Below are 25545 nucleotides of genomic sequence, written 5' to 3'. Positions count from 1 at the left end.
AATTAAAATCAAAAAGACACAGCCATCCCAAAGTTTGGGACGCCTCTGTTTACAAGAACCTCGTTTACAGTACAAGTTCAACATCGCAAAAAGTGAAAAATGGATAAAGAACTTGTGGTACTTACGTACAATGCAGTATCACTCAGCAATGAAATCTATGTCATCAGGCCCGTAGCACATAATGAGTGGATTCAGCTACGATGATTCTAACTGAAATAAGTCACACAGAAAAAGAAACATCATAAGATATCACTAATACACGGAATGTAAACTTGGCTACACAGGGACTGCATTCCAAAACAGAACAGGGTCTCAAATTTAGAAAACCAACTTATGCTTGCTTAACGGGAAAGTTGAGTTGGGGTGCTGCATAAAACCAGAGATTGAAATGAGCACAGATAAAGTTCCTTAAGCCAAATATGGAATAGACAAGAGCTACTCCTTGCTTAACGAAATGGACTCAAAACCCCATATTAAACCCCTAAGAATGTACCTGACTAGTAAGTATCTTAAAACCTATGGATTGCTATGTTTCCAAAAGAGAATCAAGCGTGTGTACAGGGGAATAAACGCAGCAGTGATAGGATTGGAGAGGTTCGGTGAGCAAATGAAGACCCTTTGAAGTCATATTGCATGGTACCCATTACACGGGTCTCAACTCTCCAGGTTTAAGGTATTCTTCCTTCAGGTAAAACATGCATGTGGAACCCAGAGTATGATCAACCATGTGAACGGGAGACGTGTTCAAATATGTCTCAGTTTTCCTCCCCTGGTACTCGGGTGCAACATTCCAGACGCTTTACTAACACTCTCCCGACTTGGAGAGTCAGTCCCTTTAACCTCCTGTTTGGCCCAGTTTGCAATTTCTGCGGAAGATGAACAGGAATAGCGAGAACCAATGAGAGGCTAGCTGCAGGTGTCTGGACGGGCAAATTTAACTCTCATTTCCCACCAGGAAGAGGAATTAACCAAAGGCTCAGCATGCCGGGCCGGAACCAGATTAGGGCCTGAAGCCATCCTGCGGTGTTGCGGCCAGGTCACAAGAAAGCGAGTTGAAGAAAGGAGCTCAGGGGCACTGTAATTCACAAACCTGCAGAGTTATAAATGACAGCTATCGTCCAAAAATAGACTGAAGTAAGGCTGCCAAGAGGACTTGAAAGCGGGGCAGAATTGCAGGAAACCGATTTCAGGAGGTAGACTGGAATTGCATTGAAAGCATAGGAAAAGAGGCAGAACGTCCACAATGATGCACTTGGCCAAAAAGGGCGTATGCGTTTTTTCCTGAATATATTCAAGAAAAAACGCATACGCCCTTTTTGGCCAACCAAGCAATCTTGCAAAGGAAATCTGCACTACAATGAAGTCTCACTTCCCCTCGGTCAAAAGGGCCATCTGAAAAAAGTGTAAAATCCAGAAAGGCAACAGGCCATGGAGAACTGGGAACCTTGTTATGCTGATGGGCGGGATGTAAATTGCCAACAGACACTTGGGAGAAGTGTATGGTGTTTCCTGAAACATCTAAAAAACAAAGCAACAGAGCCTAGGGCACTTCCACTTATGGTCCTATAGCTTAGGGAAATTAAAATCAAAAAGACACAGCCACCCCAAAGTTTGGAATGGCTCTGTTTACAAGAACCTCGTTTACAGTACAAGTTCAACATCGCAGAAAGTGAAAAATGGATAAAGAACTTGTGGTACTTACGTACAATGCAGTATCACTCAGCAATGAAATCTATGTCATCAGGCCCGTAGCAGCATAATGAGTAGATTCAGGTACGATGATTCTAACTGAAATAAGTCACACAGAAAAAGAAACATCATAAGATATCACTAATACACGGAATGTAAACTTGGCTACACAGGAACTGAATTGCAAAACAGAACAGGTTCTCAAATTTAGAAAACCAACTTATGCTTGCTTAAGGGGAAAGGTGAGTTGGGTTGCTGCATAAAACCAGAGATTGAAATGAGCACAGATAAAGTTCCTTAAGCCAAATATGGAATAGACAAGAGCTACTCCTTGCTCAACGAAATGGACTCAACACCGCATATTAAACGCCTAAGAATGTACCTGACTAGTAAGTATCTTAAAACCTATGGATTGCTATGTCTCCGAAAGAGAATCAAGCATGTGTACAGGGGCATAAACGCAGCAGTGATAGGATTGGAGAGGTTCGGTGAACAAATGAAGACCCTTTGAAGTCATATTGCATGGTACCCATTCCACGGCTTTCAACTACCCAGGTTTTAGGTATTCTTCCTTCAGCTAAAACATGCATGTGGAACCCAGAGTATGATCAACCATGTGATCGGGAGACGTGTTCAAATATGTCTCAGTTTTCCTCCCCTGGTACTCGGGTGCAACATTCCAGACGCTTTACTAACACTCTCCCCACTTGGAGAGTCAGCGCCCTTAACCTCCTGTTTGGCACAGTTTGCAATTTCTGCGGAAGATGAACAGGAATAGCGAGAACCAATGAGAGGCTAGCTGGAGGTGTCTGGACGGGCAAATTTAACTCTCATTTCCCAACAGGAAGAGGAAATAACCAAAGGCTCAGCGTGCCGTACTGGAACCAGATTAGGGCCTGAAGCCATCCTGTGGTGTTGCAGCCAGCTCAAAAGAAAGCGAGTTGAAGAAAGGAGCTCAGGGGCACTGTAATTCACAAACCTGCAGAGTTATAAATGACAGCTATCGTCCAAAAATAAACTGAAGTAAGGCTGCCAAGAGGACTTGAAAGCGGGGCAGAATTGCAGGAAACCGATTTCAGGAGGTAGACTGGAATTGCATTGAAAGCATAGGAAAAGAGGCAGAACGTCCACAATGATGCACTTGGCCAAAAAGGGCATATGCGTTTTTTCCTGAATATATTCAGGAAAAAACGCATACGCCCTTTTTGGCCAACCAAGCAAGCTTGCAAAGGAAATCTGCACTACAATGAAGTCTCACTTCCCCCCGGTCAAAAGGGTCATCTGAAAAAAGTGTAAAATCCAGAAAGGCAGGACAGGCCATGGAGAACTGGGAGCCTTGTTATGCTGATGGGCGGGATGTAAATTGCCAACAACCACTCGGGAGAAGTGTATGGTGTTTCCTGAAACATCTAAAAAACAAAGCAACAGAGCCTAGGGCACTGCCACTTATGGTCCTATAGCTTAGGGAAATTAAAATCAAAAAGACACAGCCACCCCAAAGTTTGGGACGCCTCTGTTTACACAACCTCGTTTACAGTACAAGTTCAACATCGCAGAAAGTGAAAAATGGATAAAGAAGTTGTGGAATTTACTTACAAAACAATATCACTCAGCAATGAAATCTATGTCATCAGGCCCTTAGCATCACAATGAGTGGATTCAGGTATGATGATTCTAACTGAAATAAGTCACACAGAAAAAGAAACATCATAAGATATCAGTAATACACGGAATGGAAACTTGGCTACACAGGAACTGAATTACAGAACAGAACAGGGTCTCAAATTTAGAAAACCAACTTATGCTTGCTTAAGGGTAAAGGTGAGTTGGGGTGCTGCATAAAACCAGAGATTGAAATGAGCACAGATAAAGTTCCTTAAGCCAAATATGGAATAGACAAGAGCTACTCCTTGCTCAACGAAATGGACTCAACACCCCATATTAAACGCCTAAGAATGTACCTGACTAGTAAGTATCTTAAAACCTATGGATTGCTATGTCTCCGAAAGAGAATCAAGCATGTGTACAGGGGCATAAACGCAGCAGTGATAGGATTGGAGAGGTTCGGTGAGCAAATGAAGACCCTTTGAAGTCATATTGCATGGTACCCATTACACGGATCTCAACTCTCCAGGTTTAAGGTATTCTTCCTTCAGCTAAAACATGCATGTGGAACCCAAGTATGATCAACCATGTGAATGGGAGACGTGTTCAAATATGTCTCAGTTTTCCTCCCCTGGTACTCGGGTGCAACATTCCAGACGCTTTACTAACACTCTCCCCACTTGGAGAGTCAGCGCCTTTAACCTCCTGTTTGGCCCAGTTTGCAATTTCTGCGGAAGATGAACAGGAATAGCGAGAACCAATGAGAGGCTAGCTGGAGGTGTCTGGACGGGCAAATTTAACTCTCATTTCCCACCAGGAAGAGGAAATAACCAAAGGCTCAGCGTGCCGTACCGGAACCAGATTAGGGCCTGAAGCCATCCTGCGGTGTTGCGGCCAGCTCAAAAGAAAGCGAGTTGAACAAAGGAGCTCAGGGGCACTGTAATTCACAAACCTGCAGAGTTATAAATGACAGCTATCGTCCAAAAATAGACTGAAGTAAGGCTGCCAAGAGGACTTGAAAGCGGGGCAGAATTGCAGGAAACCGATTTCAGGAGGTAGACTGGAATTGTATTGAAAGCATAGGAAAAGAGGCAGAACGTCCACAATGATGCACTTGGCCAAAAAGGGCGTATGCGTTTTTTCCTGAATATATTCAGGAAAAAACGCATACGCCCTTTTTGGCCAACCAAGCAAGCTTGCAAAGGAAATCTGCACTACAATGAAGTCTCACTTCCCCCCGGTCAAAAGGGCCATCTGAAAAAAGTGTAAAATCCAGAAAGGCAGGACAGGCCATGGAGAACTGGGAGCCTTGTTATGCTGATGGGTGGGATGTAAATTGCCAACAGACACTCGGGAGAAGTGTATGGTGTTTCCTGAAACATCTAAAAAACAAAGCAACAGAACCTAGGGCACTTCCACTTATGGTCCTATAGCTTAGGGAAATTAAAATCAAAAAGAAACAGCCACCCCAAAGTTTCGAACGGCTCTGTTTACAAGAACCTCGTTTACAGTACAAGTTCAACATCGCAGAAAGTGAAAAATGGAGAAAGAAGTTGTGGTATTTACTTACAAAGCAATATCATTCAGAAATGAAATCTGTGTCATCAGGCCCTTAGCAGCACAATGAGTGGATTCAGGTATGATGATTCTAACTGAAATAAGTTACACAGAAAAAGAAACATCATAAGATATCAGTAATACACGGAATGTAAACTTGGCTACACAGGAACTGAATTACAGAACAGAACAGGGTCTCAAATTTAGAAAACCAACTTATGCTTGCTTAAGGGTAAAGGTGAGTTGGGGTGCTGCATAAAACCAGAGATTGAAATGAGCACAGATAGTGTTCCTTAAGCCAAATATGGAATAGACAAGAGCTACTCCTTGCTCAACGAAATGGACTCAACACCCCATATTAAACGCCTAAGAATGTACCTGACTAGTAAGTATCTTAAAACCTATGGATTGCTATGTCTCCAAAAGAGAATCAAGCATGTGTACAGGGGCATAAACGCAGCAGTGATAGGATTGGAGATGTTCGGTGAGCAAATGAAGACCCTTTGAAGTCATATTGCATGGTACCCATTCCACGGGTTTCAACTACCCAGGTTTAAGGTATTCTTCCTTCAGCTAAAACATGCATGTGGAACCTAGAGTATGATCAACCATGTGATCGGGAGACGTGTTCAAATATGTCTCAGTTTTTGTACCCTGGTACTCGGGTGCAACATTCCAGACGCTTTACTAAAACTCTCCCGACTTGGAGAGTCAGTCCCTTTAACCTCCTGTTTGGCCCAGTTTGCAATTTCTGCGGAAGATGAACAGGAATAGCGAGAACCAATGAGAGACTAGCTGGAGGTGTCTGGACGGGCAAATTTAACTCTCATTTCCCACCAGGAAGAGGAATTAACCAAAGGCTCAGCGTGCCGTGCCGGAACCAGATTAGGGCCTGAAGCCATCCTGCGGTGTTGCGGCCAGGTCACAAGAAAGCGAGTTGAAGAAAGGAGCTCAGAGGCACTGTAATTCACAAACCTGCAGAGTTATAAATGACAGCTATCGTCCAAAAATATACTGAAGTAAGGCTGCCAAGAGGACTTGAAAGCAGGGCAGAATTGCAGGAAACCGATTTCAGGAGGTAGACTGGAATTGCATTGAAAGCATAGGAAAAGAGGCAGAACGTCCACAATGATGCACTTGGCCAAAAAGGGCGTATGCGTTTTTTCCTGAATATATTCAGGAAAAAACGCATACGCCCTTTTTGGCCAACCAAGCAAGCTTGCAAAGGAAATCTGCACTACAATGAAGTCTCACTTCCCCCTGTTCAAAAGGGCCATCTGAAAAAAGTGTAAAATCCAGAAAGGCAGGACAGGCCATGGAGAAATGGGAGCCTTGTTATGCTGATGGGCGGGATGTAAATTGCCAACAACCACTCGGGAGAAGTGTATGGTGTTTCCTGAAACATCTAAAAAACAAAGCAACAGAACCTAGGGCACTTCCACTTATGGTCCTATAGCTTAGGGAAATTAAAATCAAAAAGACACAGCCACCCCAAAGTTTCGAACGGCTCTGTTTACAAGAACCTCGTTTACAGTACAAGTTCAACATCGCAGAAAGTGAAAAATGGAGAAAGAAGTTGTGGTATTTACTTACAAAGCAATATCACTCAGCAATGAAATCTGTGTCATCAGGCCCTTAGTAGCACAATGAGTGGATTCAGGTATGATGATTCTAACTGAAATAAGTCACACAGAAAAAGAAACATCATAAGATATCAGTAATACACGGAATGTAAACTTGGCTACACAGGAACTGAATTACAGAACAGAACAGGGTCTCAAATTTAGAAAACCAACTTATGCTTGCTTAAGGGGAAAGGTGAGTTGGGGTGCTGCATAAAACCAGAGATTGAAATGAGCACAGATAAAGTTCCTTAAGCCAAATATGGAATAGACAAGAGCTACTCCTTGCTCAACGAAATGGACTCAACACCGCATATTAAACTCCTAAGAATGTACCTAACTAGTAAGTATCTTGAAACCTAGGGATTGCTATGTCTCCAAAAGAGAATCAAGCATGTGTACAGCGGCATAAACGCAGCAGTGATAGGATTGGAGAGGTTCGGTGAGCAAATGAAGACCCTTTGAAGTAATATTGCATGGTACCCATTCCACGGGTATTAACTCTCCAGGTTTAAGGTATTCTTCCTTCAGCTAAAACATGCATGTGGAACCCAAGTATGATCAACCATGTGAACGGGAGACGTGTTCAAATATGTCTCAGTTTTCCTCCCCTGGTACTCGGGTGCAACATTCCAGACGCTTTACTAACACTCTCCCCACTTGGAGAGTCAGCACCTTTAACCTCCTGTTTGGCCCAGTTTGCAATTTCTGCGGAAGATGAACAGGAATAGCGAGAACCAATGAGAGGCTAGCTGGAGGTGTCTGGACGGGCAAATTTAACTCTCATTTCCCACCAGGAAGAGGAATTAACCAAAGGCTCAGCGTGCCGTGCCGGAACCAGATTAGGGCCTGAAGCCATCCTGCGGTGTTGCGGCCAGGTCACAAGAAAGCGAGTTGAAGAAAGGAGCTCAGGGCACTGTAATTCACAAACCTGCAGAGTTATAAATGACAGCTATCGTCCAAAAATAGACTGAAGTAAGGCTGCCAAGAGGACTTGAAAGCGGGGCAGAATTGCAGGAAACCGATTTCAGGAGGTAGACTGGAATTGCATTGAAAGCATAGGAAAAGAGGCAGAACGTCCACAATGATGCACTTGGCCAAAAAGGGCGTATGTATTTTATCCTGAATATATTCAGGAAAAAACGCATAGGCCCTTTTTGGCCAACCAAGCAAGCTTGCAAAGGAAATCTGCACTACAATGAAGTCTCACTTCCCCCCGGTCAAAAGGGCAATCTGAAAAAAGTGTAAAATCCAGAAAGGCAGGACAGGCCATGGAGAACTGGGAGCCTTGTTATGCTGATGGGCGGGATGTAAATTGCCAACAACCACTCCGGAGAAGTGTATGGTGTTTCCTGAAACATCTAAAAAACAAAGCAACAGAACCTAGGGCACTTCCACTTATGGTCCTATAGCTTAGGGAAATTAAAATCAAAAAGACACAGCCACCACAAAGTTTCGAACGGCTCTGTTTACAAGAACCTCGTTTACAGTACAAGTTCAACATCGCAGAAAGTGAAAAATGGAGAAAGAAGTTGTGGTATTTACTTACAAAGCAATATCACTCAGCAATGAAATCTGTGTCATCAGGCCCTTAGCAGCACAATGAGTGGATTCAGGTATGATGATTCTAACTGAAATAAGTCACACAGAAAAAGAAACATCATAAGATATCAGTAACACACGGAATGAAAACTTGGCTACACAGGAACTGAATTACAGAACAGAACAGGGTCTCAAATTTAGAAAACCAACTTATGCTTGCTTAAGGGGAAAGGTGAGTTGGGGTGCTGCATAAAACCAGAGATTGAAATGAGCACAGATAAAGTTCCTTAAGCCAAATATGGAATAGACAAGAGCTACTCCTTGCTCAACGAAATGGACTCAACACCGCATATTAAACTCCTAAGAATGTACCTGACTAGTAAGTATCTTAAAACCTAGGGATTGCTATGTCTCCGAAAGAGAATCAAGCATGTGTACAGGGGCATAAACGCAGCAGTGATAGGATTGGAGAGGTTCGGTGAGCAAATGAAGACCCTTTGAAGTCATATTGCATGGTACCCATTCCACGGGTCTTAACTCTCCAGGTTTAAGGTATTCTTCCTTCAGCTAAAACATGCATGTGGAACCCAAGTATGATCAACCATGTTAACGGGAGACGTGTTCAAATATGTCTCAGTTTTCCTCCCCTGGTACTCGGGTGCAACATTCCAGATGCTTTACTAACACTCTCCCCACTTGGAGAGTCAGTCCCTTTAACCTCCTGTTTGGCCCAGTTTGCAATTTCTGCGGAAGATGAACAGGAATAGCGAGAACCAATGATAGGCTAGCTGGAGGTGTCTGGACGGGCAAATTTAACTCTCATTTCCCACCAGGAAGAGGAATTAACCAAAGGCTCAGCGTGCCGTGCCGGAACCAGATTAGGGCCTGAAGCCATCCTGCGGTGTTGCGGCCAGGTCACAAGAAAGCGAGTTGAACAAAGGAGCTCAGGGGCACTGTAATTCACAAACCTGCAGAGTTATAAATGACAGCTATCGTCCAAAAATAGACTGAAGTAAGGCTGCCAAGAGGACTTGAAAGCGGGGCAGAATTGCAGGAAACCGATTTCAGGAGGTAGACTGGAATTGTATTGAAAGCATAGGAAAAGAGGCAGAACGTCCACAATGATGCACTTGGCCAAAAAGGGCGTATGCGTTTTTTCCTGAATATATTCAGGAAAAAACGCATACGCCCTTTTTGGCCAACCAAGCAAGCTTGCAAAGGAAATCTGCACTACAATGAAGTCTCACTTCCCCCCGGTCAAAAGGGCCATCTGAAAAAAGTGTAAAATCCAGAAAGGCAGGACAGGCCATGGAGAACTGGGAGCCTTGTTATGCTGATGGGCGGGATGTAAATTGCCAACAGACACTCGGGAGAAGTGTATGGTGTTTCCTGAAACATCTAAAAAACAAAGCAACAGAACCTAGGGCACTTCCACTTATGGTCCTATAGCTTAGGGAAATTAAAATCAAAAAGAAACAGCCACCCCAAAGTTTCGAACGGCTCTGTTTACAAGAACCTCGTTTACAGTACAAGTTCAACATCGCAGAAAGTGAAAAATGGAGAAAGAAGTTGTGGTATTTACTTACAAAGCAATATCATTCAGAAATGAAATCTGTGTCATCAGGCCCTTAGCAGCACAATGAGTGGATTCAGGTATGATGATTCTAACTGAAATAAGTTACACAGAAAAAGAAAAATCATAAGATATCAGTAATACACGGAATGTAAACTTGGCTACACAGGAACTGAATTACAGAACAGAACAGAGTCTCAAATTTAGAAAACCAACTTATGCTTGCTTAAGGGGAAAGGTGAGTTGGGGTGCTGCATAAAACCAGAGATTGAAATGAGCACAGATAGTGTTCCTTAAGCCAAATATGGAATAGACAAGAGCTACTCCTTGCTCAACGAAATGGACTCAACACCCCATATTAAACGCCTAAGAATGTACCTGACTAGTAAGTATCTTAAAACCTATGGATTGCTATGTCTCCAAAAGAGAATCAAGCATGTGTACAGGGGCATAAACGCAGCAGTGATAGGATTGGAGATGTTCGGTGAGCAAATGAAGACCCTTTGACGTCATATTGCATGGTACCCATTCCACGGGTTTCAACTACCCAGGTTTAAGGTATTCTTCCTTCAGCTAAAACATGCATGTGGAACCTAGAGTATGATCAACCATGTGATCGGGAGACGTGTTCAAATATGTCTCAGTTTTTGTACCCTGGTACTCGGGTGCAACATTCCAGACGCTTTACTAAAACTCTCCCGACTTGGAGAGTCAGTCCCTTTAACCTCCTGTTTGGCCCAGTTTGCAATTTCTGCGGAAGATGAACAGGAATAGCGAGAACCAATGAGAGACTAGCTGGAGGTGTCTGGACGGGCAAATTTAACTCTCATTTCCCACCAGGAAGAGGAATTAACCAAAGGCTCAGCGTGCCGTGCCGGAACCAGATTAGGGCCTGAAGCCATCCTGCGGTGTTGCGGCCAGGTCACAAGAAAGCGAGTTGAAGAAAGGAGCTCAGAGGCACTGTAATTCACAAACCTGCAGAGTTATAAATGACAGCTATCGTCCAAAAATATACTGAAGTAAGGCTGCCAAGAGGACTTGAAAGCAGGGCAGAATTGCAGGAAACCGATTTCAGGAGGTAGACTGGAATTGCATTGAAAGCATAGGAAAAGAGGCAGAACGTCCACAATGATGCACTTGGCCAAAAAGGGCGTATGCGTTTTTTCCTGAATATATTCAGGAAAAAACGCATACGCCCTTTTTGGCCAACCAAGCAAGCTTGCAAAGGAAATCTGCACTACAATGAAGTCTCACTTCCCCCTGTTCAAAAGGGCCATCTGAAAAAAGTGTAAAATCCAGAAAGGCAGGACAGGCCATGGAGAAATGGGAGCCTTGTTATGCTGATGGGCGGGATGTAAATTGCCAACAACCACTCGGGAGAAGTGTATGGTGTTTCCTGAAACATCTAAAAAACAAAGCAACAGAACCTAGGGCACTTCCACTTATGGTCCTATAGCTTAGGGAAATTAAAATCAAAAAGACACAGCCACCCCAAAGTTTCGAACGGCTCTGTTTACAAGAACCTCGTTTACAGTACAAGTTCAACATCGCAGAAAGTGAAAAATGGAGAAAGAAGTTGTGGTATTTACTTACAAAGCAATATCACTCAGCAATGAAATCTGTGTCATCAGGCCCTTAGTAGCACAATGAGTGGATTCAGGTATGATGATTCTAACTGAAATAAGTCACACAGAAAAAGAAACATCATAAGATATCAGTAATACACGGAATGTAAACTTGGCTACACAGGAACTGAATTACAGAACAGAACAGGGTCTCAAATTTAGAAAACCAACTTATGCTTGCTTAAGGGGAAAGGTGAGTTGGGGTGCTGCATAAAACCAGAGATTGAAATGAGCACAGATAAAGTTCCTTAAGCCAAATATGGAATAGACAAGAGCTACTCCTTGCTCAACGAAATGGACTCAACACCGCATATTAAACTCCTAAGAATGTACCTAACTAGTAAGTATCTTGAAACCTAGGGATTGCTATGTCTCCAAAAGAGAATCAAGCATGTGTACAGCGGCATAAACGCAGCAGTGATAGGATTGGAGAGGTTCGGTGAGCAAATGAAGACCCTTTGAAGTAATATTGCATGGTACCCATTCCACGGGTATTAACTCTCCAGGTTTAAGGTATTCTTCCTTCAGCTAAAACATGCATGTGGAACCCAAGTATGATCAACCATGTGAACGGGAGACGTGTTCAAATATGTCTCAGTTTTCCTCCCCTGGTACTCGGGTGCAACATTCCAGACGCTTTACTAACACTCTCCCCACTTGGAGAGTCAGCACCTTTAACCTCCTGTTTGGCCCAGTTTGCAATTTCTGCGGAAGATGAACAGGAATAGCGAGAACCAATGAGAGGCTAGCTGGAGGTGTCTGGACGGGCAAATTTAACTCTCATTTCCCACCAGGAAGAGGAATTAACCAAAGGCTCAGCGTGCCGTGCCGGAACCAGATTAGGGCCTGAAGCCATCCTGCGGTGTTGCGGCCAGGTCACAAGAAAGCGAGTTGAAGAAAGGAGCTCAGGGCACTGTAATTCACAAACCTGCAGAGTTATAAATGACAGCTATCGTCCAAAAATAGACTGAAGTAAGGCTGCCAAGAGGACTTGAAAGCGGGGCAGAATTGCAGGAAACCGATTTCAGGAGGTAGACTGGAATTGCATTGAAAGCATAGGAAAAGAGGCAGAACGTCCACAATGATGCACTTGGCCAAAAAGGGCGTATGTATTTTTTCCTGAATATATTCAGGAAAAAACGCATAGGCCCTTTTTGGCCAACCAAGCAAGCTTGCAAAGGAAATCTGCACTACAATGAAGTCTCACTTCCCCCCGGTCAAAAGGGCAATCTGAAAAAAGTGTAAAATCCAGAAAGGCAGGACAGGCCATGGAGAACTGGGAGCCTTGTTATGCTGATGGGCGGGATGTAAATTGCCAACAACCACTCCGGAGAAGTGTATGGTGTTTCCTGAAACATCTAAAAAACAAAGCAACAGAACCTAGGGCACTTCCACTTATGGTCCTATAGCTTAGGGAAATTAAAATCAAAAAGACACAGCCACCACAAAGTTTCGAACGGCTCTGTTTACAAGAACCTCGTTTACAGTACAAGTTCAACATCGCAGAAAGTGAAAAATGGAGAAAGAAGTTGTGGTATTTACTTACAAAGCAATATCACTCAGCAATGAAATCTGTGTCATCAGGCCCATAACAGCACAATGAGTGGATTCAGGTATGATGATTCTAACTGAAATAAGTCACACAGAAAAAGAAACATCATAAGATATCAGTAATACACGGAATGTAAACTTGGCTACACAGGAACTGAATTACAGAACAGAACAGGGTCTCAAATTTAGAAAACCAACTTATGCTTGCTTAAGGGGAAAGGTGAGTTGGGGTGCTGCATAAAACCAGAGATTGAAATGAGCACAGATAAAGTTCCTTAAGCCAAATATGGAATAGACAAGAGCTACTCCTTGCTCAACGAAATGGACTCAACACCGCATATTAAACTCCTAAGAATGTACCTGACTAGTAAGTATCTTAAAACCTAGGGATTGCTATGTCTCCGAAAGAGAATCAAGCATGTGTACAGGGGCATAAACGCAGCAGTGATAGGATTGGAGAGGTTCGGTGAGCAAATGAAGACCCTTTGAAGTCATATTGCATGGTACCCATTCCACGGGTCTTAACTCTCCAGGTTTAAGGTATTCTTCCTTCAGCTAAAACATGCATGTGGAACCCAAGTATGATCAACCATGTGAACGGGAGACGTGTTCAAATATGTCTCAGTTTTCCTCCCCTGGTACTCGGGTGCAACATTCCAGATGCTTTACTAACACTCTCCCCACTTGGAGAGTCAGTCCCTTTAACCTCCTGTTTGGCCCAGTTTGCAATTTCTGCGGAAGATGAACAGGAATAGCGAGAACCAATGATAGGCTAGCTGGAGGTGTCTGGACGGGCAAATTTAACTCTCATTTCCCACCAGGAAGAGGAATTAACCAAAGGCTCAGCGTGCCGTGCCGGAACCAGATTAGGGCCTGAAGCCATCCTGCGGTGTTGCGGCCAGGTCACAAGAAAGCGAGTTGAAGAAAGGAGCTCAGGGGCACTGTAATTCACAAACCTGCAGAGTTATAAATGATAGCTATCGTCCAAAAATAGACTGAAGTAAGGCTGCCAAGAGGACTTGAAAGCGGGGCAGAATTGCAGGAAACCGATTTCAGGAGATAGACTGGAATTACACTGAAAGCATAGGAAAAGAGGCAGAACGTCCACAATGATGCACTTGGCCAAAAAGGGCGTATGCGTTTTTTCCTGAATATATTCAGGAAAAAACGCATACGCCCTTTTTGGCCAACCAAGCAAGCTTGCAAAGGAAATCTGCACTACAATGAAGTCTCACTTCCCCCCGGTCAAAAGGGCCATCTGAAAAAAGTGTAAAATCCAGAAAGGCAGGACAGGCCATGGAGAACTGGGAGCCTTGTTATGCTGATGGGCGGGATGTAAATTGCCAACAGACACTCAGGAGAAGTGTATGGTGTTTCCTGAAACATCTAGAAAACAAAGCAACAGAGCCTAGGGCACTTCCACTTATGGTCCTATAGCTTAGGGAAATTAAAATCAAAAAGACACAGCCACCCCAATGTTTGGCACGCCTCCGTTTACAAGAACCTCATTTACCGTACAAGTTCAATATCACAGAAAGTGAAAAATGGATAAAGAAGTTGTGGTACTTACGTACAATGCAGTATCACTCAGCAATGAAATCTATGTCATCAGGCCCGTAGCAGCATAATGAGTGGATTCAGGTACGATAATTCTAACTGAAATAAGTCACACAGAAAAAGAAACATCATAAGATATCACTAATACACGGAATGTAAACTTGGCTACACAGGAACTGCATTCCAAAACAGAACAGGGTCTCAAATTTAGAAAACCAACTTATGCTTGCTTAAGGGGAAAGGTGAGTTGGGTTGCTGCATAAAACCAGAGATTGAAATGAGCACAGATAAAGTTCCTTAAGCCAAATATGGAATAGACAAGAGCTACTCCTTGCTCAATGAAATGGACACAACACCGCATATTAAACTCCTAAGAATGTACCTGACTAGTAAGTATCTTAAAACCTATAGATTGCTATGTCTCCGAAAGAGAATCAAGCATGTGTACAGGGGCATAAACGCAGCAGTGATAGGATTGGAGAGGTTCGGTGAGCAAATGAAGACCCTTTGAAGTCATATTGCATGGTACCCATTCCACGGGTTTCAACTACCTAGGTTTTAGGTATTCTTCCTTCAGCTAAAACATGCATGTGGAACCCAGAGTATGATGAACCATGTGATCAGGAGACGTGTTCAAATATGTCTCCGTTTTCCTCCCCTGGTACTCGGGTGCAACATTCCAGGCGCTTTACTAACACTCTCCCCACTTGGAGAGTCAGCCCCTTTAACCTCCTGTTTGGCCCAGTTTGCAATTTCTGCGGAAGATGAACAGGAATAGCGAGAAGCAATGAGAGGCTAGCTGGAGGTGGCTGGACGGGCAAATTTAACTCTCATTTCCCACCAGGAAGAGGAATTAACCAAAGGCTCAGCATGCCGGGCCGGAACCAGATTAGGGCCTGAAGCCATCCTGCGGTGTTGCGGCCAGGTCACAAGAAAGCGAGTTGAAGAAAGGAGCTCAGGGGCACTGTAATTCACAAACCTGCAGAGTTATAAATGACAGCTATCATCCAAAAATAGACTGAAGTAAGGCTGCCAAGAGGACTTGAAAGCGGGGCAGAATTGCAGGAAACCGATTTCAGGAGGTAGACTGGAATTGCATTGAAAGCATAGGAAAAGAGGCAGAACGTCCACAATGATGCACTTGGCCAAAAAGGGCGTATGCGTTTTTTCCTGAATATATTCAGGAAAAAACGCATAGGCCCTTTTTGGCCAACCAAGCAAGCTTGCAAAGGAAATCTGCACTACAATGAAGTCTCACTTCCCCCCGGTCAAAAGGGCCATCTGAAAAAAGTGTAAAATCCAGAAAGGCAGGACAGGCCATGGAGAACTGGGAGCCTTGTTATGCTGATGGGCAGGATGTAAATTGCCAACAGACACTCGGGAGAAGTGTATGGTGTTTCCTGAAACATCTAAAAAACAAACCAACAGAGCCTAGGGCACTGCCACTTATGGTCCTATAGCTTAGGGAAATTAAAATCAAAAAGACACAGCCACCCCAAAGTTTGGGACGCCTCTGTTTACAAGAACCTCGTGTACAGTACAAGTTCAACATCGCAGAAAGTGAAAAATGGATAAAGAAGTTGTGGTATTTACTTACAAAGCAATATCACTCAGCAATGAAATCTATGTCATCAGGCCCTTAGCAGCACAATGAGTGGATTCAGGTATGATGATTCTAACTGAAATAAGTCACACAGAAAAAGAAACATCATAAGATATCAGTAATACACGGAATGGAAACTTGGCTACACAGGAACTGAATTACAGAACAGAACAGGGTCTCAAATTGAGAAAACCAACTTATGCTTGCTTAAGGGGAAAGGTGAGTTGGGGTGCTGCATAAAACCAGAGATTGAAATGAGCACAGATAAAGTTCCTTAAGCCAAATATGGAATAGACAAGAGCTACTCCTTGCTCAATGAAATGGACTCAACACCCCATATTAAACGCCTATGAATGTACCTGACTAGTAAGTATCTTAAAACCTATGGATTGCTATGTCTCCGAAAGAGAATCAAGCATGTGTACAGGGGCATAAACGCAGCAGTGATAGGATTGGAGAGGTTCGGTGAGCAAATGAAGACCCTTTGAAGTCATATTGCATGGTACCCATTCCACGGGTTTCAACTACCCAGGTTTAAGGTATTCTTCCTTCAGCTAAAACATGCATGTGGAACCTATAGTATGATCAACCATGTGATCGGGAGACGTGTTCAAATATGTCTCAGTTTTCGTACCCTGGTACTCGGGTGCAACATTCCAGACGCTTTACTAACACTCTACCGACTTGGAGAGTCAGTCCCTTTAACCTCCTGTTTGGCCCAGTTTGCAATTTCTGTGGAAGATGAACAGGAATAGCGAGAACCAATGAGAGGCTAGCTGGAGGTGTCTGTACAGGCAAATTTAACTCTCATTTCCCACCAGGAAGAGGAATTAACCAAAGGCTCAGCATGCCGGGCCGGAACCAGATTAGGGCCTGAAGCCATCCTGCGGTGTTGCGGCCAGGTCACAAGAAAGCGAGTTGAAGAAAGGAGCTCAGGGGCACTGTAATTCACAAACCTGCAGAGTTATAAATGACAGCTATCATCCAAAAATAGACTGAAGTAAGGATGCCAAGAAGACTTGAAAGCGGGGAAGAATTGCAGGAAACCGATTTCAGGAGGTAGACTGGAATTGCATTGAAAGCATAGGAAAAGAGGCAGAACGTCCACAATGATGCACTTGGCCAAAAAGGGCGTATGCTTTTTTTCCTGAATATATTCAGGAAAAAACGCATACGCCGTTTTTGGCCAACAAAGCAAGCTTGCAAAGGAAATCTGCACTACAATGAAGTCTCACTTCCCCCCGGTCAAAAGGGCCATCTGAAAAAAGTGTAAAATCCAGAAAGGCAGGACAGGCCATGGAGAACTGGGAGCCTTGTTATGCTGATGGGCGGGATGTAAATTGCCAACAACCACTCGGGAGAAGTGTATGGTGTTTCCTGAAACATATAAAAAACAAAGCAACAGAGCCTAGGGCACTTCCACTTATGGTCCTATAGCTTAGGGAAATTAAAATCAAAAAGACACAGCCACCCCAAAGTTTGGAATGGCTCTGTTGACAAGAACCTCGTTTATAGTACAAGTTCAACATCGCAGAAAGTGAAAAATGGATAAAGAAGTTGTGGTATTTACTTACAAAGCAATATCACTCAGCAATGAAATCTGTGTCATCAGGCCATTAGCAGCACAATGAGTGGATTCAGGTATGATGATTCTAACTGAAATAAGTCACACAGAAAAAAGAAACATCATAAGATATCAGTAATACACGGAATGTAAACTTGGCTACACTGGAACTGAATTACAGAACAGAACAGGTTCTCAAATTTAGAAAACCAACTTATTCTTGCTTAAGGGTAAAGGTGAGTTGGGGTGCTGCATAAAACCAGAGATTGAAATGAGCACAGATAAAGTTCCTTAAGCCAAATATGGAATAGACAAGAGCTACTCCTTGCTCAACGAAATGGACTCAACACCGCATATTAAACGCCTAAGAATGCACCTGACTAGTAAGTATCTTAAAACCTATGGATTGCTATGTCTCTGAAAGAGAATCAAGCATGTGTACAGGGGCATAAACGCAGCAGTGATAGTTAGGAGAGGTTCGGTGAGCAAATGAAGACCCTTTGAAGTCATATTGCATGGTACCCATTACACGGGTTTCAACTACCCAGGTTTTAGGTATTCTTCCTTCAGCTAAAACATGCATGTGGAACCCAGAGTATGATCAACCATGTGATCGGGAGACGTGTTCAAATATGTCTCAGTTTTCCTCCCCTGGTACTCGGGTGCAACATTCCAGACGCTTTACTAACACTCTCCCCACTTGGAGAGTCAGCGCCTTTAACCTTCTGTTTGGCACAGTTTGCAATTTCTGTGGAAGATGAACAGGAATAGCGAGAACCAATGAGAGGCTAGCTGGAGGTGTCTGGACGGGCAAATTTAACTCTCATTTCCCACCAGGAAGAGGAAATAACCAAAGGCTCAGCGTGCCGTACCGGAACCAGATTAGGGCCTGAAGCCATCCTGCGGTGTTGCGGCCAGCTCAAAAGAAAGCGAGTTGAAGAAAGGAGCTCAGGGGCACTGTAATTCACAAACCTGCAGAGTTATAAATGACAGCTATCGTCCAAAAATAGACTGAAGTAAGGCTGCCAAGAGGACTTGAAAGCGGGGCAGAATTGCAGGAAACCGATTTCAGGAGGTAGACTGGAATTGTATTGAAAGCATAGGCAAAGAGGCAGAACGTCCACAATGATGCACTTGGCCAAAAAGGGCGTATGCGTTTTTTCCTGAATATATTCAGGAAAAAACGCATACGCCCTTTTTGGCCAACCAAGCAAGCTTGCAAAGGAAATCTGCACTACAATGAAGTCTCACTTCCCCCCGGTCAAAAGGGCCATCTGAAAAAAGTGTAAAATCCAGAAAGGCAGGACAGGCCATGGAGAACTGGGAGCCTTGTTATGCTGATGGGCGGGATGTAAATTGCCAACAGACACTCGGGAGAAGTGTATGGTGTTTCCTGAAACATCTAAAAAACAAAGCAGCAGTACCTACGGCACTTCCACTTATGGTCCTATAGCTTAGGGAAATTAAAATCAAAAAGACACAGCCACCCCAAAGTTTGGAACGGCTCTGTTTACAAGAACCTCGTTTACAGTACAAGTTCAACATCGCAGAAAGTGAAAAATGGATAAAGAAGTTGTGGTATTTACTTACAAAGCAATATCACTCAGCAATGAAATCTATGTCATCAGGCCCTTTGCATCACAATGAGTGGATTCAGGTATGATGATTCTAACTGAAATAAGTCACACAGAAAAAGAAACATCATAAGATATCAGTAATACACGGAATGTAAACTTGGCTACACAGGAACTGAATTACAGAACAGAACAGGGTCTCAAATTTAGAAAACCAACTTATGCTTGCTTAAGGGTAAAGGTGAGTTGGGGTGCTGCATAAAACCAGAGATTGAAATGAGCACAGATAAAGTTCCTTAAGCCAAATGTGGAATAGACAAGAGCTACTCCTTGCTCAATGAAATGGACTCAACACCCCATATTAAACGCCTAAGAATGTACCTGACTAGTAAGTATCTTAAAACCTATGGATTGCTATGTCTCCGAAAGAGAATCAAGCATGTGTACAGGGGCATAAACGCAGCAGTGATAGGATTGGAGAGGTTCGGTGAGCAAATGAAGACCCTTTGAAGTCATATTGCATGGTACCCATTCCACGGGTTTCAACTACCCAGGTTTAAGGTATTCTTCCTTCAGCTAAAACATGCATGTGGAACCTAGAGTATGATCAACCATGTGATCGGGAGACGTGTTCAAATATGTCTCAGTTTTCGTACCCTGGTACTCGGGTGCAACATTCCAGACGCTTTACTAACACTCTACCGACTTGGAGAGTCAGTCCCTTTAACCTCCTGTTTGGCCCAGTTTGCAATTTCTGTGGAAGATGAACAGGAATAGCGAGAACCAATGAGAGGCTAGCTGGAGGTGTCTGGACGGGCAAATTTAACTCTCATTTCCCACCAGGAAGAGGAAATAACCAAAGGCTCAGCGTGCCGTGCCGGAACCACATTAGGGCCTGAAGCCATCCTGCGGTGTTGCGGCCAGCTGAAAAGAAAGCGAGTTGAAGAAAGGAGCTCAGGGGCACTGTAATTCACAAACATGCAGAGTTATAAATGACAGCTATCGTCCAAAAATAGACTGAAGTAAGGCTGCCAAGAGGACTTGAAAGCGGGGCAGAATTGCAGGAAACCGATTTCAGGAGGTAGACTGGAATTGCATTGAAAGCATAGGAAAAGAGGCAGAACGTCCACAATGATGCACTTGGCCAAAAAGGGCGTATGCGTTTTTTCCTGAATATATTCAGGAAAAAACGCATACGCCCTTTTTGGCCAACCAAGCAAGCTTGCAAAGGAAATCTGCACTACAATGAAGTCTCACTTCCCCCCGGTCAAAAGGGCCATCTGAAAAAAGTGTAAAATCCAGAAAGGCAGGACAGGCCATGGAGAACTGGGAGCCTTGTTATGCTGATGGGCGGGATGTAAATTGCCAACAACCACTCGGGAGAAGTGTATGGTGTTTCCTGAAACATCTAAAAAACAAAGCAACAGAGCCTAGGGCACTTCCACTTATGGTCCTATAGCTTAGGGAAATTAAAATCAAAAAGACACAGCCACCCCAAAGTTTGGGACGCCTCCGTTTACAAGAACCTCGTTTACCGTACAAGTTCAATATCACAGAAAGTGAAAAATGGATAAAGAACTTGTGGTACTTACGTACAATGCAGTATCACTCAGCAATGAAATCTATGTCATCAGGCCCGTAGCAGCATAATGAGTGGATTCAGGTACGATGATTCTAACTGAAATAAGTCACACAGAAAAAGAAACATCATAAGATATCACTAATACACGGAATGTAAACTTGGCTACACAGGAACTGCATTCCAAAACAGAACAGGGTCTCAAATTTAGAAAACCAACTTATGCTTGCTTAAGGGGAAAGGTGAGTTGGGGTGCTGCATAAAACCAGAGATTGAAATGAGCACAGATAAAGTTCCTTAAGCCAAATATGGAATAGACAAGAGCTACTCCTTGCTCAACGAAATGCACTCAAAACCCCATATTAAACGCCTAAGAATGTACCTGACTAGTAAGTATCTTAAAACCTATGGATTGCTATGTCTCCAAAAGAGAATCAAGCGTGTGTACAGGGGCATAAACACAGCAGTGATAGGATTGGAGAGGTTCGGTGAGCAAATGAAGACCCTTTGAAGTCATATTGCATGGTACCCATTACACGGGTCTCAACTCTCCAGGTTGAAGGTATTCTTCCTTCAGCTAAAACATGCATGTGGAACCCAGAGTATGATCAACCATGTGAACGGGAGACGTGTTCAAATATGTCTCAGTTTTCCTCCCCTGGTACTCGGGTGGAACATTCCAGACGCTTTACTAACACTCTCCCCACTTGGAGAGTCAGTCCCTTTAACCTCCTGTTTGGCCCAGGTTGCAATTTCTGCGGAAGATGAACAGGAATAGCGAGAACCAATGAGAGGCTAGATGGAGGTGTCTGGACGGGCAAATTTAACTCTCATTTCCCACCAGGAAGAGGAATTAACCAAAGGCTCAGCATGCCGGGCCGGAACCAGATTAGGGCCTGAAGCCATCCTGCGGTGTTGCGGCCAGGTCACAAGAAAGCGAGTTGAAGAAAGGAGCTCAGGGGCACTGTAATTCACAAACCTGCAGAGTTATAAATGTCAGCTATCGTCCAAAAATAGACTGAAGTAAGGCTGCCAAGAGGACTTGAAAGCGGGGCAGAATTGCAGGAAACCGATTTCAGGAGGTAGACTGGAATTGCATTGAAAGCATAGGAAAAGAGGCAGAACGTCCACAATGATGCACTTGGCCAAAAAGGGCGTATGCGTTTTTTCCTGAATATATTCAGGAAAAAACGCATATGCCCTTTTTGGCCAACCAAGCAAGCTTGCAAAGGAAATCTGCACTACAATGAAGTCTCACTTCCCCCCGGTCAAAAGGGCCATCTGAAAAAAGTGTAAAATCCAGAAAGGCAGGACAGGCCATGGAGAACTGGGAGCCTTGTTATGCTGATGGGCGGGATATAAATTGCCAACAGCCACTGGGGAGAAGTGTATGGTGTTTCCTGAAACATCTAAAAAACAAAGTAACAGAGCCTAGGGCACTGCCACTTATGGTCCTATAGCTTAGGGAAATTAAAATCAAAAAGACACAGCCACCCCAAAGTTTGGGACGCCTCTGTTTACAAGAACCTCGTTTACAGTACAAGTTCAATATCACAGAAAGTGAAAAATGGATAAAGAACATGTGGTACTTACGTACAATGCAGTATCACTCAGCAATGAAATCTATGTCATCAGGCCCGTAGCAGCATAATGAGTAGATTCAGGTACGATGATTCTAACTGAAATAAGTCACACAGAAAAAGAAACATCATAAGATATCACTAATACACGGAAGGTAAACTTGGCTACACAGGAACTGAATTCCAAAACAGAACAGGTTCTCAAATTTAGAAAACCAACTTATGCTTGCTTAAGGGTAAAGGTGAGCTGGGGTGCTGCATAAAACCAGAGATTGAAATGAGCACAGATAAAGTTCCTTAAGCCAAATATGGAATAGACAAGAGCTACTCCTTGCTCAACGAAATGGACTCAACACCGCATATTAAACGCCTAAGAATGTACATGACTAGTAAGTATCGTAAAACCTATGGATTGCTATGTCTACAAAAGAGAATCAAACATGTGTACAGGGGCATAAACGTAGCAGTGATAGGATTGGAGAGGTTCGGTGAGCAAATGAAGACACTTTGAAGTCATATTGCATGGTACCCATTCCACGGGTCTCAACTCTCCACGTTTAAGGTATTCTTCCTTCAGCTAAAACATGCATGTGAAACCCAAGTATGATCAACCATGTGAACGGGAGACGTGTTCAAATATGTCTCAGTTTTCCTCCCCTGGTACTCGGGTGGAACATTCCAGACGCTTTACTAACACTCTCCCCATTTGGAGAGTCAGCGCCTTTAACCTCCTGTTTGGCCCAGTTTGCAATTTCTGCGGAAGATGAACAGGAATAGCGAGAACCAATGAGAGACTAGCTGGAGGTGTCTGGACGGGCAAATTTAACTCTCATTTCCCACCAGGAAGAGGAATTAACCAAAGGCTCAGCATGCCGGGCCGGAACCAGATTAGGGCCTGAAGCCATCCTGCGGTGTTGCGGCCAGGTCACAAGAAAGCGAGTTGAAGAAAGGAGCTCAGGGGCACTGTAATTCACAAACCTGCAGAGTTATAAATGACAGCTATCGTCCAAAAATAGACTGAAGTAAGGCTGCCAAGAGGACTTGAAAGCGGGGCAGAATTGCAGGAAACCGATTTCAGGAGGTAGACTGGAATTGCATTGAAAGCATAGGAAAAGAGGCAGAACGTCCACAATGATGCACTTGGCCAAAAAGGGCGTATGCGTTTTTTCCTGAATATATTCAGGAAAAAACGCATACGCCCTTTTTGGCCAACCAAGCAAGCTTGCAAAGGAAATCTGCACTACAATGAAGTCTCACTTCCCCCGGGTCAAAAGGGCCATCTGAAAAAAGTGTAAAATCCAGAAAGGCAGGACAGGCCATGGAGAACTGGGAGCCTTGTTATGCTGATGGGCGGGATGTAAATTGCCAACAACCACTCGAGAGAAGTGTATGGTGTTTCCTGAAACATCTAAAAAACAAAGCAACAGAACCTAGGGCACTTCCACTTATGGTCCTATAGCTTAGGGAAATTAAAATCAAAAAGACACAGCCACCCCAAAGTTTGGAACGGCTCTGTTTACAAGAACCTCGTTTACAGTACAAGTTCAACATCGCAGAAAGTGAAAAATGGATAAAGAAGTTGTGGTATTTACTTACAAAGCAATATCACTCAGCAATGAAATCTGTGTCATCAGGCCCTTAGCAGCACAATGAGTGGATTCAGGTATGATGGTTCTAACTGAAATAAGTCACACAGAAAAAGAAACATCATAAGATATCACTAATACACGGAATGTAAACTTGGCTACACAGGAACTGAATTACAGAACAGAACAGGTTCTCAAATTTAGAAAACCAACTTATGCTTGCTTAAGGGTAAAGGTGAGTTGTGGTGCTGCATAAAACCAGAGATTGAAATGAGCACAGATAAAGTTCCTTAAGTCAAATATGGAATAGACAAGAGCTACTCCTTGCTCAATGAAATGGACTCAACACCGCATATTAAACGCCTAAGAATGTACCTGACTAGTAAGTATCGTAAAACCTATGGATTGCTATGTCTCCAAAAGAGAATCAAGCATGTGTACAGGGGCATAAACGTAGCAGTGATAGGATTGGAGAGGTTCGGTGAGCAAATGAGGACCCTTTGAAGTCATATTGCATGGTACCCATTACACGGGTCTCAACGCTCCAGGTTTAAGGTATTCTTCCTTCAGCTAAAACATGCATGTGGAACCCAAGTATGATCAACCATGTGAACGGGAGACGTGTTCAAATATGTCTCAGTTTTCGTATCCTGGTACTCGGGTGCAACATTCCAGACGCTTTACTAACACTCTCCCCACTTGGAGATTCAATCTCTTAAATCTCCTGTTTGGCGCAGTTTGCAATTTCTGCGGAAGATGAACAGGAATAGGGAGAACCAATGAGAGACTAGCTGGAGGTGTCCTGACGGGCAAATTTAACACTCACATCCCACCAGGAAGAGGAATTAACCAAAGGCTCAGCGTGCCGTGCCGGAACCAGATTAGGGCCTGAAGCCATCCTGCGGTGTTGCGGCCAGCTCACAAGAAAGCGAGTTGAAGAAAGGAGCTCAGGGGCACTGTAATTCACAAACCTGCAGAGTTATAAATGACAGCTATCGTCCAAAAATAGACTGAAGTAAGGCTGCCAAGAGGACTTGAAAGCGGGGCAGAATTGCAGGAAACCGATTTCAGGAGGTAGACTGGAATTGCATTGAAAGCATAGGAAAAGAGGCAGAACGTCCACAATGATGCACTTGGCCAAAAAGGGCGTATGCGTTTTTTCCTGAATATATTCAGGAAAAAACGCATACGCACTTTTTGGCCAACCAAGCAAACTTGCAAAGGAAATCTGCACTACAATGAAGTCTCACTTCCCCCCGGTCAAAAGGGCCATCTGAAAAAAGTGTAAAATCCAGAAAGGCAGGACAGGCCATGGAGAACTGGGAGCCTTGTTATGCTGATGGGCGGGATGTAAATTGCCAACAGACACTCGGGAGAAGTGTATGGTGTTTCCTGAAACATCTAAAAAACAAAGCAACAGAGTCTAGGACACTTCCACTTATGGTCCTATAGCTTAGGGAAATTAAAATCAAAAAGACACAGCCACCCCAAAATTTGGGACGCCTCTGTTTACAAGAACCTCGTTTACAGTACAAGTTCAACATCGCAGAAAGTGAAAAATGGATAAAGAGGTTGTGGTATTTACTTACAAAGCAATATCACTCAGCAATGAAATCTATGTCATCAGGCCCTTAGCAGCACAATGAGTGCATTCAGGTATGATGATTCTAACTTAAATAAGTCACACAGAAAAAGAAACATCATAAGATATCAGTAATACACGGAATGTAAACTTGGC

The 25545-nt window shown here is 43.6% G+C and overlaps 1 long non-coding RNA gene across 3 annotated transcripts in view; it reads right to left on the bottom strand.

Annotated features, from left to right (window-relative positions):
* The window catches only part of LOC307181407, a 428825-nt gene that overhangs the window by 119185 nt on the left and 284095 nt on the right, over positions 1-25545 (bottom strand). The window lies entirely within an intron of this gene.

The sequence above is a fragment of the Stenella coeruleoalba genome (assembly GCF_951394435.1).
Source record: "Stenella coeruleoalba genome assembly, contig: scaffold_179, whole genome shotgun sequence".
NCBI lineage: Eukaryota > Metazoa > Chordata > Mammalia > Artiodactyla > Delphinidae > Stenella > Stenella coeruleoalba.
This window is presented reverse-complemented; position numbering and strand designations above follow the sequence as displayed.